The sequence below is a fragment of the Danio rerio genome, chromosome 14, assembly GCF_049306965.1.
Source record: "Danio rerio strain Tuebingen ecotype United States chromosome 14, GRCz12tu, whole genome shotgun sequence".
Lineage (NCBI taxonomy): Eukaryota > Metazoa > Chordata > Actinopteri > Cypriniformes > Danionidae > Danio > Danio rerio.
In genome coordinates, this window is record NC_133189.1 from 52,964,540 (window position 1) to 52,977,500 (window position 12,961).

Genomic DNA, 12,961 nt, shown 5'->3' on the forward strand with positions numbered 1-12,961 from the left:
GAATAAAACAGTGGTCACTAAACTTGTTCCTGGAGGGCCGGTGTCCTGCAGATTTTAGCTCCAACACTACTCAAACACACCTGAACAAGCTAATCAAGGTCTTACTAGGTATACTTGAAACATCCAGGCAGGTGTGTTGAGGCAAGTTGGAGCTAAACCCTGCATTGACACTCGCCCTCCAGGACTGAGATTGGTGACCACTAGCATAAAACATGCCGCATTCCACTCTAATGACCCCTGATTAATGAATGGACTAAGTGAAAAAGAAAATGAATGAATGAATGAATGCATTCTATTACTGCTCAATGTCAAAATGAGTGAGATGGCCAATACAATTAATAATGCTTTAGACCAGGGGTGGGCAAAATCGGTCCTGGGGGGCCGGTGTCCTGCAGAGTTTAGCTCCAACTCTAATCAAACACACCTGCTTATAAATTTCTAGTGATCTTGAAGACACTGATTAGCATGTTCAGGTGTGTTTGATTAGTGTAGGAGCTAAACTATGCAGGACACCGGCCCCCCAGGACCGATTTTGCCCACCCCTGGCTTTGAGAAAGAGCATTAATATTGAATAATAGCAAGTAAGACTGAGTTAGCAAAACATTTCTTTTCATAATTTATTATAATCATAATTAATTTGTTAAACAAACACCGGCCACTTAAATAGGTACACCCGTCCAACTTCTCGTTAGCACAAATTTCTAATCAGCCAATCACATGGCAGCAACTCAAGCCATTAAGGCATGTAGACATGGTCAAGACGATCTGCTACACTTTAAACCGAGCATCAGAATGGGGGGGAAAGGTGATTTAAGTGACTTTTTTTTGCACAACCATCTCTTAGGTTTACAGAGAATGGTCCAAAAAGGAGGAACTATCCAATGAGCGGCAGTTCTGTGGGCTCAAATGTCTTGTTGATGCCAGAGATCAAAGGAGAATGGCAAGAGGTAAAGAAGGGCAACTGTAACTAAAATAACCACTTCAGAAGAGCATCTTTGAATGCACAACACGTCCAACCTTGAGGAGGATGGGCTACAGCAGCAGAAGACCACACCGGGTGCCACTCCTGTCAGTTAAGAACTGGAAACTGAGGTTACAATTCACACAGGCTCACCAAAATTTAATAATAGAAGATTGGAAAAATGAGTCACGATTTCTGCTGCAACATTTTGATGATAGGGTCAGAATTTAACATCAACTACATGAAAGCATGGATCTATTCTGTCTTGTATCAACGGTTCAGGTTGGAAGTAGTGGCGGTGTAATGTTGTCAGGGATAATTTCTTGACACACTTTGGGCCCAATAGTACCAACTGAGTATCATGTCAACGCCACAGCCTACTTAAGTATTGTTACTGATCATGCCGATCCCTTTGTGACCACAGTGTACCATCTTCTGATGACTACTTTCAGCGGAATAATGCATTAAAGCATGAATCATCTCAGACTGGTTTCTTGAACATGACAATGAGTTCACTGTACTTAAATGGCATCTACAGTCACCAGATCTCAATCCAATAGAGCAGCTTTGGGATGTGGTGGACCGGGAGATTCACATCATGGATGTGCAACCGACAAATCTGCTGCAACTGCGTGATGCGACCATTTCCAGTACCTTGTTGAATCTATGCCATGAAGGATTAAGGCAGTTCTGAAGGCAAAAAGGCATCCAACTGGTACTAGTAAGGTGTACCTAATAAAGTGAGTGTATATTGTATCAATAATTGTAACAGGCATAACTACACTGAAAAAATATGTAGAGAGATAACCAGTAATCGGGTGGAAAGTAATGTAGCTCTATGGATACAGAATTCTTTTGAATATGCAAACATATCATTGGTGCAATACGCTGGATAAAGTAGCAAAAAACAAAAAGCTTAAAAGGGCTTTTTCGAGTGCCCCGAGCTGATGAATTGCATGACCAAAATTTTTGAGGTTTCTGATATAGCATCAGAGTGGCAAGCATCTTCATTATAGTCAATTTCCTCATGCACTTTAACATTCAGTAGCTGCACTTTTTGCCTAATGATTATGCAACACTACTCTCACAAGGACATAGCTATCGTTACCATAATAGCACAACCACAGGCAAACATGGCAGTTTTCAAAATCCATAGTGGCTGTTATCTCGTGTGGCAGACATGAGGATGCAAACACCTCCTCGAGACCCTTCTTCAATCCTATCAACCCGAAGTCAACAACTCCTACAAACAGCCCTCTGTCCAGCCGCGTGTCATCAGCATCGCCACTGGTGAACAGTAAATCTGCCCCACGCACTGCCACTACCATAAGCTTACATGGACACACGTTCACTAGGGGTGAAGGATATTGGAGAAAAAAAATGACATTGTAATTTTTAGTTTCTAATGAGTAAGAAATGGTGTATGATAACTTTAAAAGCATGTGCTCCTATTGTTGCTCCAGATGCATGAGACTCGAGCCCTACATGTGTGCAGGTGATGTAGTGTTGCTCCTGTTATTTATTGTTAATCTAAAAAGTAAAGTTTTCAAAGTTGTCCCTGGTGATTCGAGGTGGTTACGTTCTAAAAATAACCCGCAATAGGCGAAAAGTGCAAAGTAGTTAGCTTTATATTTTACAACTATTTTAGAGTTTTTAATTCTGCAAAACCCCTTACTACACGGGTAACACTTTACAATAAGGTTCATTAGTTAATGCATTTACTGACATGAAATAATCACGAACAACACTTGTACAGTATTTATTAATCATATTTGAACATTTACTAATGCATTATTAACATCCAAGTCCATGCTTGTTAACATTAATGCACCATGAGTTAACATGAACTAACAATGAACAACTGTATTTTTATTAACTAACGTTTATTAACATGAATAAATACTGTAGTAAATGTATTGTTCAGTGTTTGTTCATGTTAGTAAATGGATTACTTAACATTAACTAATGAACCTATTTGTAGTGAAGTGAACTAATTGTAAAGTGCAACCACTACACACTATACAGTTTTCTCAGACAGGCATTAACATTCACACTCTTCTCTCGTTTAAACACTCTCAAAGTTCAAACCATCATAAAAAAAAATAATAAGTCCAGTATTACAAAAATTAAACCAAAGATCAAAACTTGTTTTCAAGGCCCAAACATTTGTTTGAGAAGATTCATTCATTCTGTAATGGCGCCCTTCAGCCCTGAAACTTCCTTTCTTCCTTGTAAACCATCCTTTAGCATGTCCAGAAGTCCAACTTTTTGTGTGATGATCTGGCTTTTGGGTGCTAAAACAGGTGCCTTTGATGATGCAGAACATTTTGTTGACATTGTTGAGTTTGTTAGGGAGAAAACTTGCTAACACACAGTACAGCACAGCAGTCACACTGCTAGCATCTGAAAAACAACACATTTTCACTTTTTAGTGAAATATATGTGTCTTAATAGTGTTTTTAGCAGTGTGGGACACATATACGACGGTCAACGGCTCAAAAAATTTATTTTGGTGTTCCGTGACCCTTTAAAGCTACACTTTGAAAAGGTCTCAAATATAGACCTTACAAAAACGCAAATGACAAAATTTCACTCTATTGTGCTTCAACTTTGTTTAAAATGACTCCAGATTGAACACTGAACGTTCTGTGATGTGCGTATTGTTATGTTGAAACGATATACTGTAGTACAGCCCTAATATTTATTATTTGTTTGTGTCTGTCTGCAAGCCGGTCAAACTTTTCCCAGTCACAACACTGCCATTTACAGACACACAGAGAGCGGGAGAAGCAGAAAGAACTGCAGATATCTTGTCATCACCAATTTGATTCCTGGTTGTCGCAGTTTAGCACCGTGAGGGAGTCCATCGCAGTGTGTATAAAAGTGCCCGAGGCAAGCATGAGATGACGGCGGTGAAGTTTTCACAGGAGTCAAGCTGTTTTCCAGTTCTTGCTCTTAGTTTAATGATTCCTTCCCTGAAGCCCACATCTGTGCACCAGCAGTTTGACGCCTGTTGAAACTGTGGGACACTCGCTTGTCAGATACAGGCTGAAAACAGGTTAGAATTGTCAACTTGAGAAAAAATAAATGCTCTAAATGTTCTTTGGCTTATGGACATTTCCCAAATGCCATGTGTATTGTGGATGATAAGATGCACCGGTCACACTTTACAATAAGGTTCCATTCGTTGGTGCAGTAGGTGATGGTCTTCAAAAGCATTTTTTGTTGTCATCAATATTGGACTTATTTTTGTACAATAGAGGAAGAATGACAACATGGCTGAAGCATTTCTTTTAGACAGGTAATGTTCTGTTTTAAAAATATTTAGTCTCACAAAGCTGATGTAGATTTTGTTGTATTACGAATGAGTTATATGCACAGAAGTGCTGTTCAGCCACTGAAATCTTTCAGCAAAAGATTGATGTGACTATTTTAAAATTTTAGAAGGTCCTTTGACGGCATGGATAATGTAGACTTTTATTTAGTTTAACAACAAAACATGTAAATATTCTGCCTAACTTTCTTTACTGAGCTGAAGTTGGTTTTATATTCATATTGGTCCATTTTTGAACAATGAAAACCTGTGATGCACTCCCTATATTGTTTACCATGCTGTTCTGAATATTCAGACTGAAAAATGCAATAAAATGCAATAAAAAAGTGCAATAATGGCTTAGTAATAAGTGTAATTCCTGCATCCTGCCAAACAAATACCAAGCATACAGTAGTCAATTTAAGACAACGCATGTGAGAGAGTGAGTCCAGCGATCCTTGCATGCATGAAATATTGCTCAAGTTTTTGCTTGCTACACAACTGAAAACATGCTAGATATAATACAGTTTTTATTGGGAATTGTAGTATTATAAAATACTATTTCAAGAGTTGACACTTAGCTGATGATTGATTATAAAGCTTGTTTGGCATTGTTTGGTTTGTTTGGCTCCCTTCTGTTTGCAAGACAAGAAGGGAGTTTGAGTTCAGGTAGATCTTTAGAACTCCCCTGCAAGATACTCCCCAAATAGTGATTTCTCTTAAGAGATAACTTCTTACTAGGAGCATGTCTATAGTGCTGATTTGGATTAGTCAATTAAGTTGCATGTTTTTGGATGGTGGAAGGAACCCCGGGAAAACCTATATGAGCACGGGGGAAACGTGTAAACTCTGAACGCACAGAAACGTTGGCTGGCTTGGTAAGGACTAGAACCAGTAATGTTTTTGCTGTTTTACAGTGCTAACCACTGGGCCACTGTGCCACCCATCTAGCAAAGGAAAAATAGTAGGGGTCTAAGGGGGGATTCTTCAAAACGAAGAGGGTTGTTAACGGAGTTAACGGTTAATGGATTTTCTAGTTATTTATAGACTATGCAGGGCTGCGGCCATCCAGAAATTGAGTTTGACATCCCTGCTGTAGTGTCTTCATGGATCGGATTTGTACCTTTGATGAAGGTACAATATTAGATCTGTAGGTTTTAAAAACCAGAGGTACATTTTGGTTTCCCATGGTACAAATCATGTCCTTAGAAGGTGCAATCTGCAATGGTATAAATTGGTTTCTTTGTCTTAAGGTACAATTCTGTTTCATAAAAAGATACTGCCACAATGACAAGGGTTTGTACCTTCTTTGGTACAACACTGTACCATTTTTTTCTGAGAGTGTACTAACTACCCTAACTTGCCTAATTAACCTAGTTAAGACTTAAAATGTCACTTTAAGCTGTATACTATTATCTCGAAAAATATCTAGTCAAAAATTATGTTCTGTCATCATGGCAAAGATAAAAGAAATCAGTTATTAGAAATGAGTTATTAAAACTATTATGCTTAGAAATTTTTTACGTTAAACAGAAATAAGTGAAAAACAAATATAGAAGGGGGCTAATAATTCTGACCTCAACTGAACTGAGTGTATTCTGGAATTCAGAGGATGATTATTACAGCATTCTTTTCATAGATATAGACAGATATTTTCCATTTTGTTTGGGAGGTTGACAAGAGTCTTTCTTAGTTAAGTGAAGAGTAAAACTGACAGCTGACACCTTCGTCAGCAGTATACTTAAGCTCTAAAGAAAGCCCAGGGCTCTCAACATGTAATTCTATAATCCAAATATTAGAACCGAAGTGTGTTTTTCTGCGACAGAAGGATTTCAGCAATCCCATCAGCGGTTCTCACCCTAGGGCGACCCGTAGAGATTTCTAACATCATTGACTCATCCGATTCCTTTCACCCGCCAGCAGATCATTCCATTAACCTTTACCACATCTCTAGCTCAGCATGAACAATACACCTTTTTAATCTTGTATTTGCAGCAAACAATTAAATGTGCTGTCAAAGTCCAGTTATGCATCACCATTTTTACCTAGTCTCTCACTTACTGTGTATTTCGGTGTGTTATAAGTAAGGCCAGACAGACATTTCTTGCCATTCCTGCTGAGAATTCTATGCTGTAATTTTGCGAGTATCAGAACTAAAAACTTAATAAACTAAAAAATAAAACCTTTTTAGCTTTTATTTAATGTTTAAAATGCAAATCCAATTAGATCCACTTATTTGGTAAACAAAGCAAGTCTTATATAACAGATCTACCAAAAGACAGAAAATATTACTTTACAAATTGCATAAATAAATCCAAACTTTTTCATTCATTCATTTTCCTTCGGCTTAGTCTTTTTATTCATCAGGGGTCACCACAGCGGATTAAATCAGCACCTTAAGCATATCTTTTACACAGCGGATGCCCTTAGAGTTGCAACCCGGTACTGGGAAACACACAATCATACACTACGGACAATTTAGTTCAATCCAGCTGTAGCGCATGTCTTTAGACTATGGGGGAAACAGGAGCTTCCAGAGGAATGCCATGCTTACACGGGGAGAACATGCAAACTACAACTAAATTGTTTTAATGTTCAATAAGTTAATTAAAGCAGCACAGTGGTGCAGTGGGTAGCACGATCACCTCAGAGCAAGAAGGTCGCTGATTCGAGCCCCGGCTGGGTCAGTTGGCATTTCTGTGAGGAGTTTGCATGTTCTCATGTTCTAAATTTTCTGTTGTACATGTGTGTGAATGAGATTGTATGGATGTTTCGCAATGATGGGTTGCAACTGCTCTGAGCTCTGAATCTGCGTCTCATTTCGGAGTCTGCTACTGTCCAACGAAAGTCACATTTCGGTCACGGACGCATAATTTAAGAGCCTTCCTGACTGAATGAATAAAATATGCTGTTTTCTAAGAAGGCAACCCGAGTTGGTGAAATATAATTGGCTAAAGTGGCATTGGGCAAGTTAAAAGAATCAAAACAAGGACGTTTTGGCACCTAATGCACATTTTCAAAGCGGAATATCTGACTTCAGCAATGTTTTCCTGATAAAAAAAAAAATTAAATAGAATGTTCACTTATCTTTCTCAAATATCTGCAAACATATTGTGGTATTTTTATGATTTAGAGGAGTCAAAAACTTACAGTACATTACCTTTACATTTTTTTTGTAGAAATCCTGATTAACTTTTTAAAATAAGTTAAACCAACATAAAAAGAAAATTGTTGTGTTGAATTTGTCATAACATTCTTTAGAGTGCGATGGGCATTTTATAAACTCTGTTCCCAAGATGCATGATTATATTAATTAAGCTTTACCAATAATAATAATAATAATAACAACAACAAAAACAACAACAACAACAACAATTTCTATGCAATATATCAGAACTCATTGGGGGGGCTTCTCATTTCTGAAATTGCTTTTAGGATTCGAATTTTAAAAATCAACCTATTAATATGATAATTTGCTCATTACAATGCATTTTCATGTAAAAATATAAAATGTACATCACCTTTTATGTTTTCTGCAGTTAGTCTTTTGTATTCCCCCATATTCTTTCTCTCTGCCCTTTTCCTTCGTTTTCTCTTTACACTTTTGCTTTGTAATTGTAAATGAGGTTTGCGAATATGCCTAACGTTATCAGCAGGGGCTTTCTTCTCATAGCAGCTGACAAGAAAGGGTGTGTTTTATGCTGCGACAATCAGGTCTTCAAAGCACACCTACCCCTGCTATTATGCTCAAAGCGTTAAAAATGAAATCTCAAGGGTTTTGCCGTCGTCTCATCAGTAACAGCAGTGTGTCTGTCTGTGCTGACTCTGAGTATGCAGATTCCGGAAGGCAGAAAAAGTGATTGCCTCTTTCATTAGTGAGGAAGCGTCCGAGTCTCTTGTGGATTTAATGAAGCTGTTTTAGTGGACACCACAGAGTCAATGTCATAAGAAGATTTTTTTTTTTTTTTTTTTTTTTTGAGCTCTGAAGATAAATGTTTTTATTCCCCATATCCGACAGGCAAGATCATTACCCAAAGAGTGTGCAAGACTTTTAGAAGAAAATTAAAAACCAATTGATTCCCATCATGTTTGATGATCCTAAGACTGATTAGAGGACACCTTATGCATATTTTTAATTAGAATTTCATAATCCAAGGCTCCATGCAGTTATTGAACTTGAGCGGTTCAATATTGTGTGCCGCATGAAATAAGATGACATTTTGAACACGCAAAATGCAATATATTCAGATGATCCCAAGTAAGATATGTGATTTAAAACTACAATTGAGTCTTAAGGAAACAAATTTGTTTGACCTGTTTTTTTGTACTTCTGGTACAGTAATTGACATTCAAAACATTTAAAAATGCAAATGATACAGTATATGTTATACAATCATCGGCCAGTTTATTAAGAACCTCTGTCCAACTGCTTGTTAACGCAAATTTCTAATCAGCCACTCACATGGCAGCAACTCAATGCATTTAGGCATGGTCAAGACGATCTGCTGCAAACCGATCATCAGAATGGGAAAGAAAGGTCATTTAAGTGACTTAAACGTGGCATGGTTGTTGGTGCCAGACGGGCTGGTCTGTAGTGATGGTGAAATGAAGCTTTCTAAACCAGTGAAGCGCTGGACCCAATAGTATCGGAAAAAGGTTCATTACTCGGAGCTTTCTAAATCAGAGCTTGATGAGGACCTCTTCTGGTTAAAGTGTGGAAAAACACTGTGTTGCAATAATGTCAAATGTTCACTATTAACCAACTCATTAATGTAGTCATACAACAACGTTAATATGAAAAAATTACTCAATTACTGTGGTTTTTACACATAAGGTATGTCACATTACACCACTGATGACTGTAGTAAAATCCAAGGTATTTAAATTTTTTTTACAATTATCGTATTCCAACTAGTCCCGCTCCAAGCAGAGATCGAACAAGTGGTACCTGCATAGGAGGCGAATGCTCTAGGAGGAGGCTATGTAAGCAATGCTTTTGGCCTGCACTCGCCAGCTGCCCTCCGTTAAACACTATACTATGATATGCAGTATATACTAATACACTTCAGTATAGTTCAATCAAAACCTTTTTCCTATAAATTACTATTGTATTTTAATTTAATTACTGGTGTGTGGGACCGGTGCAGTGCATTAGTAGAAATGTAAGTAATCGATGCCTAATCTCTCGCTATACACTTTACTAAGCCATGAGGGTATTTAAACCTTTGAATCAAAATTCGAAGCAGTCACGTGGGTATGGGCGAAAATGAAGCTTCGGACGTCACGGATCACATGATGATGGCAAAACAAATCAAGCTCTGTTACAGTGCTTCACTGCGAGATGTATCGTTTTTTGATACATAGGCGCATAACGTCACATCACTACTGGTCTGAGTATCATAGAAACTGCTGATCTACATAGATTTTCACGCACAATCATCTTTAAGGTTTACAGAGAATGGCTGAAAAAGAGAAAATATCCAGTAAGCGCCAGTTCTGTGGGTGCAAATGCACAGGCTCAAAACAGGCTCACCAAAATTGTACAATAGAAGGTTGAAGAAGTGATGCCTGGTCTGATGAGACTCGATTTTCACTGCCACATTCAGAGGGTAGGGTCAGAATTTGGTGTCAACATGAAAGCATGGATCCATCCTGCCTTGTATCAACAGTTCAGGCTGGTGGTGGTGGGCCCATTAGTACCAATTGAGTACCAATCGTGTCAATGCTACAGCCTACCTGAGAATTGTTGCTGACCATGTCCATTCCTTTATGACCAAACACAGTGTACCCATCTTCGGATGTCTACTTCCAACAGGATAACGCTCCATGTCATAAAGCGTAAATCACCTCAGACTGGTTTCTTGAACATGACAATGAGTTCACTGTACTCAAATGGCCTCCACAGACACCAGAACTCAATCCAATTGAGCACTTTTGGGAATTGTGGAACGAAGGATTCGCATAACAGATGTGCAGCCGACAAATCTGCAGCAACTGTGTGATGTAATCATGGAGCAAAATCTCAAAGGAATATTTCCAGTACCTCGTTGAATGTATGCCACGAAGGATTAGGACAGACTAAAAAGGCAAAATGGGGTACAACCCCCAATACAAAGTAAGGTGTACCTAATAAAGTGGCCGTGAGCATAATTTCTACCTTTTACTCTTTATTCTAAAGATTGTAAAGTATAAGCTTAACATACTTGCTAGGTAAATCTAAGCATTTCAAAAGAAAATAATTTAGACAAATGCTAAGAAAACTCATCACCTCAGTGAAAATCAACATAAAGGCTAACAAAAAAACAAAACAAAAAAAAAACTGGAATTAATCATCAGAAAGACAACTGTTAAATATAATTGAGGTAACATTGAGTTTATATTCGCACATTTGTTCAGTGACAACAACTTGTGACCAAATATTCGGTCTGAAATACATGCAAGTATGACTTCAAAACAACATCAGCACTATTTATATCTCTGTGAGCATTGTTGTACTTTGGTAGTCATTGCTGCTAATAGTTCTCTATTTAGAATTTGTAATAAATACTTTCCTGAAATTATAATATTAAGCAGAAAGCCCGAATCTGTAAATATAAAACCAACATTACCTCGGTACATTCTTGATAAAAATAACGTGGTCTACTCACCCCGGATTTCATCTTCTCACTGAAAACACAAATACGGGATCATGCTGTACAAATATATAACGAACATAGTAAAGTGTTAAAATATTTACCGATAGCTAAGTTCAGTTTGTAACGTAAATCCAAACAAATCAACTTAATTTCCTTCACCTGTTGTCCTGCTCTGGGAGATTGACTTTGCCACGGACCAATTACACTTGACAGCAGGTTGAGGAGGAGCATGTGATTGGCTGATCTACTGAACGATCACTCCCCCTTCATGAACGTTTTAATAATAATAATAATAATAATAATAATAATAATAATAATAATAATAAAAATATTTTATTTGTGAAACGCTTACATTCATTCATAGATCTACTATCTTGACAAACGTGCACATGATTTTTAATAAAGAATAAAAATGCTTGTTTAGATTTTAAATGACTGTTGGTCGCTTTACTTTTAACTAAATGATGAAGCCCTGCAGAAATCCTCAGCAAGCATTTACTTTTCTTTAAACAAAGCACAAACTGCAATTTAAAGTGTTTAATAAAGAAGCTAGTAGTCATTTATTTTGCTATATTTTGTTATATCAAGTTTAAAGGTCGAATAACATTTTTCCCCATAGCTATATCATTCAACAAATGTGATAAATAGATTTAAAACACAATATTTAAGACATACTTCAGCCCCATTTTATTCAGAACAACCTACAATTGTTTTACATACATAAATAATGACAGAAAAACGACCACAATGTGAACTCTCAGTGTTAAAGAGCCTGCTGAGAAGAACATTTCATTTGTTGAGCAAGTGAACGAACCTCTCCAATAACTTTTTAGATTATTTACAGCCATAGTAATAAATAGGAATGAATAGTTCACCTCTATATATATATATATATATATATATATATATATATATATATATATATATATATATATATATATGATGCGACGACAGCCACAGGACAACAGCGCCTATGCACTCACCAACTATAGATGGAGTGGAGAGACAGTGATGGACAGGGTTGATTGGGAGGCCATGTAGGGTAAGAGCCAATAGGGGGAATTTGGCCAGGACACCAAGGTTACAAAAGAAGCACCAAAGGATTTTTAAAGACGACAGAGAGTCAGGACCTCAGTTTAGCACCTCATCTGAAAAAAGCCGCTATCTCACTGACAGTATCCTTCAATCTACTGGGGCATTAGGATTCAAACAGACCACAGGTTGAGCGCCACCTGCTGGTCCCACTAACACCACTTCCAACAGCAACATAGTTTTCCCATGTGGTCTCCCATCCAGATACTGACCAGTCTCAGACCCGCTTAGCTTCAGTGAGTAACCAGTCTTTGGGCTGCAGGGTGACATGGCTGATGCCTCACATTCACAACAATGTTAAATACATTAAATACATCTGTTATTTAACTTATTTTAAAGTATTAATGTTGTTATATTTAAGTTACTTAAACATATTTTTTACTATACATATATATATATATATATATATATATATAGAGAGAGAGAGAGAGAGAGAGAGAGAGAGAGAGAGAGAGAGAGAGAGAGAGAGAGAGAGAGAGAGAGAGAGATAGACAATTTTGAGGCATGTAAACAAAAACGATGGTGCCAAAATATTTTCTGTTTTACATTTTTAATTACTGTAGCTTCCGGGAATCCAAAAAGAGCCACATATTGATAAATAATGCTATAATAGCTTAGTTAAATAGTTTTAACTTACATTATGATTGAATTGCCTCTTGTTAAAGTTATGAAATAGTTTGACAACAAGCAAGAAATGGTCATGGGCCAATGACATGAACACATTGAAATGGGCTATATAGTGTGGTAGCGTAGACATAAGAATGATTTCCCACAACAAAATCACTTACAGTAACATTTAATTTTGAATGAGTTCACTTTCTGTAATATTGCTCAAGTCTACGGTAAAATATCAGGTACTGTATGGTGTTGCCTTTCCTCTTATCAGTACCGCCACAGCTGTGTGAGATGTTCCACTTTATTACTGTACATCAGAACCAAGCTCAGCACCAGGTGTAATTG

At 37.4% G+C, this 12,961-nt stretch overlaps 1 protein-coding gene and 1 long non-coding RNA gene across 2 annotated transcripts in view; one reads left to right on the forward strand and one right to left on the reverse strand.

Annotated features, from left to right (window-relative positions):
* rxfp1 (relaxin family peptide receptor 1) overlaps positions 1–11,136 on the reverse strand; it is a 215,024-nt gene extending 203,888 nt beyond the window's left edge. The window contains exons 1-2 of the mRNA XM_073921122.1: positions 11,069–11,136; positions 10,922–10,965 (exon numbers count right to left, since the gene is read on the reverse strand). The gene's annotated coding sequence lies outside the window, so the exon portion shown is untranslated. The remainder of the gene's footprint in view (positions 1–10,921; positions 10,966–11,068) is intronic.
* LOC141377608 (uncharacterized) overlaps positions 1–12,961 on the forward strand; it is a 135,572-nt gene that overhangs the window by 35,030 nt on the left and 87,581 nt on the right. The window lies entirely within an intron of this gene.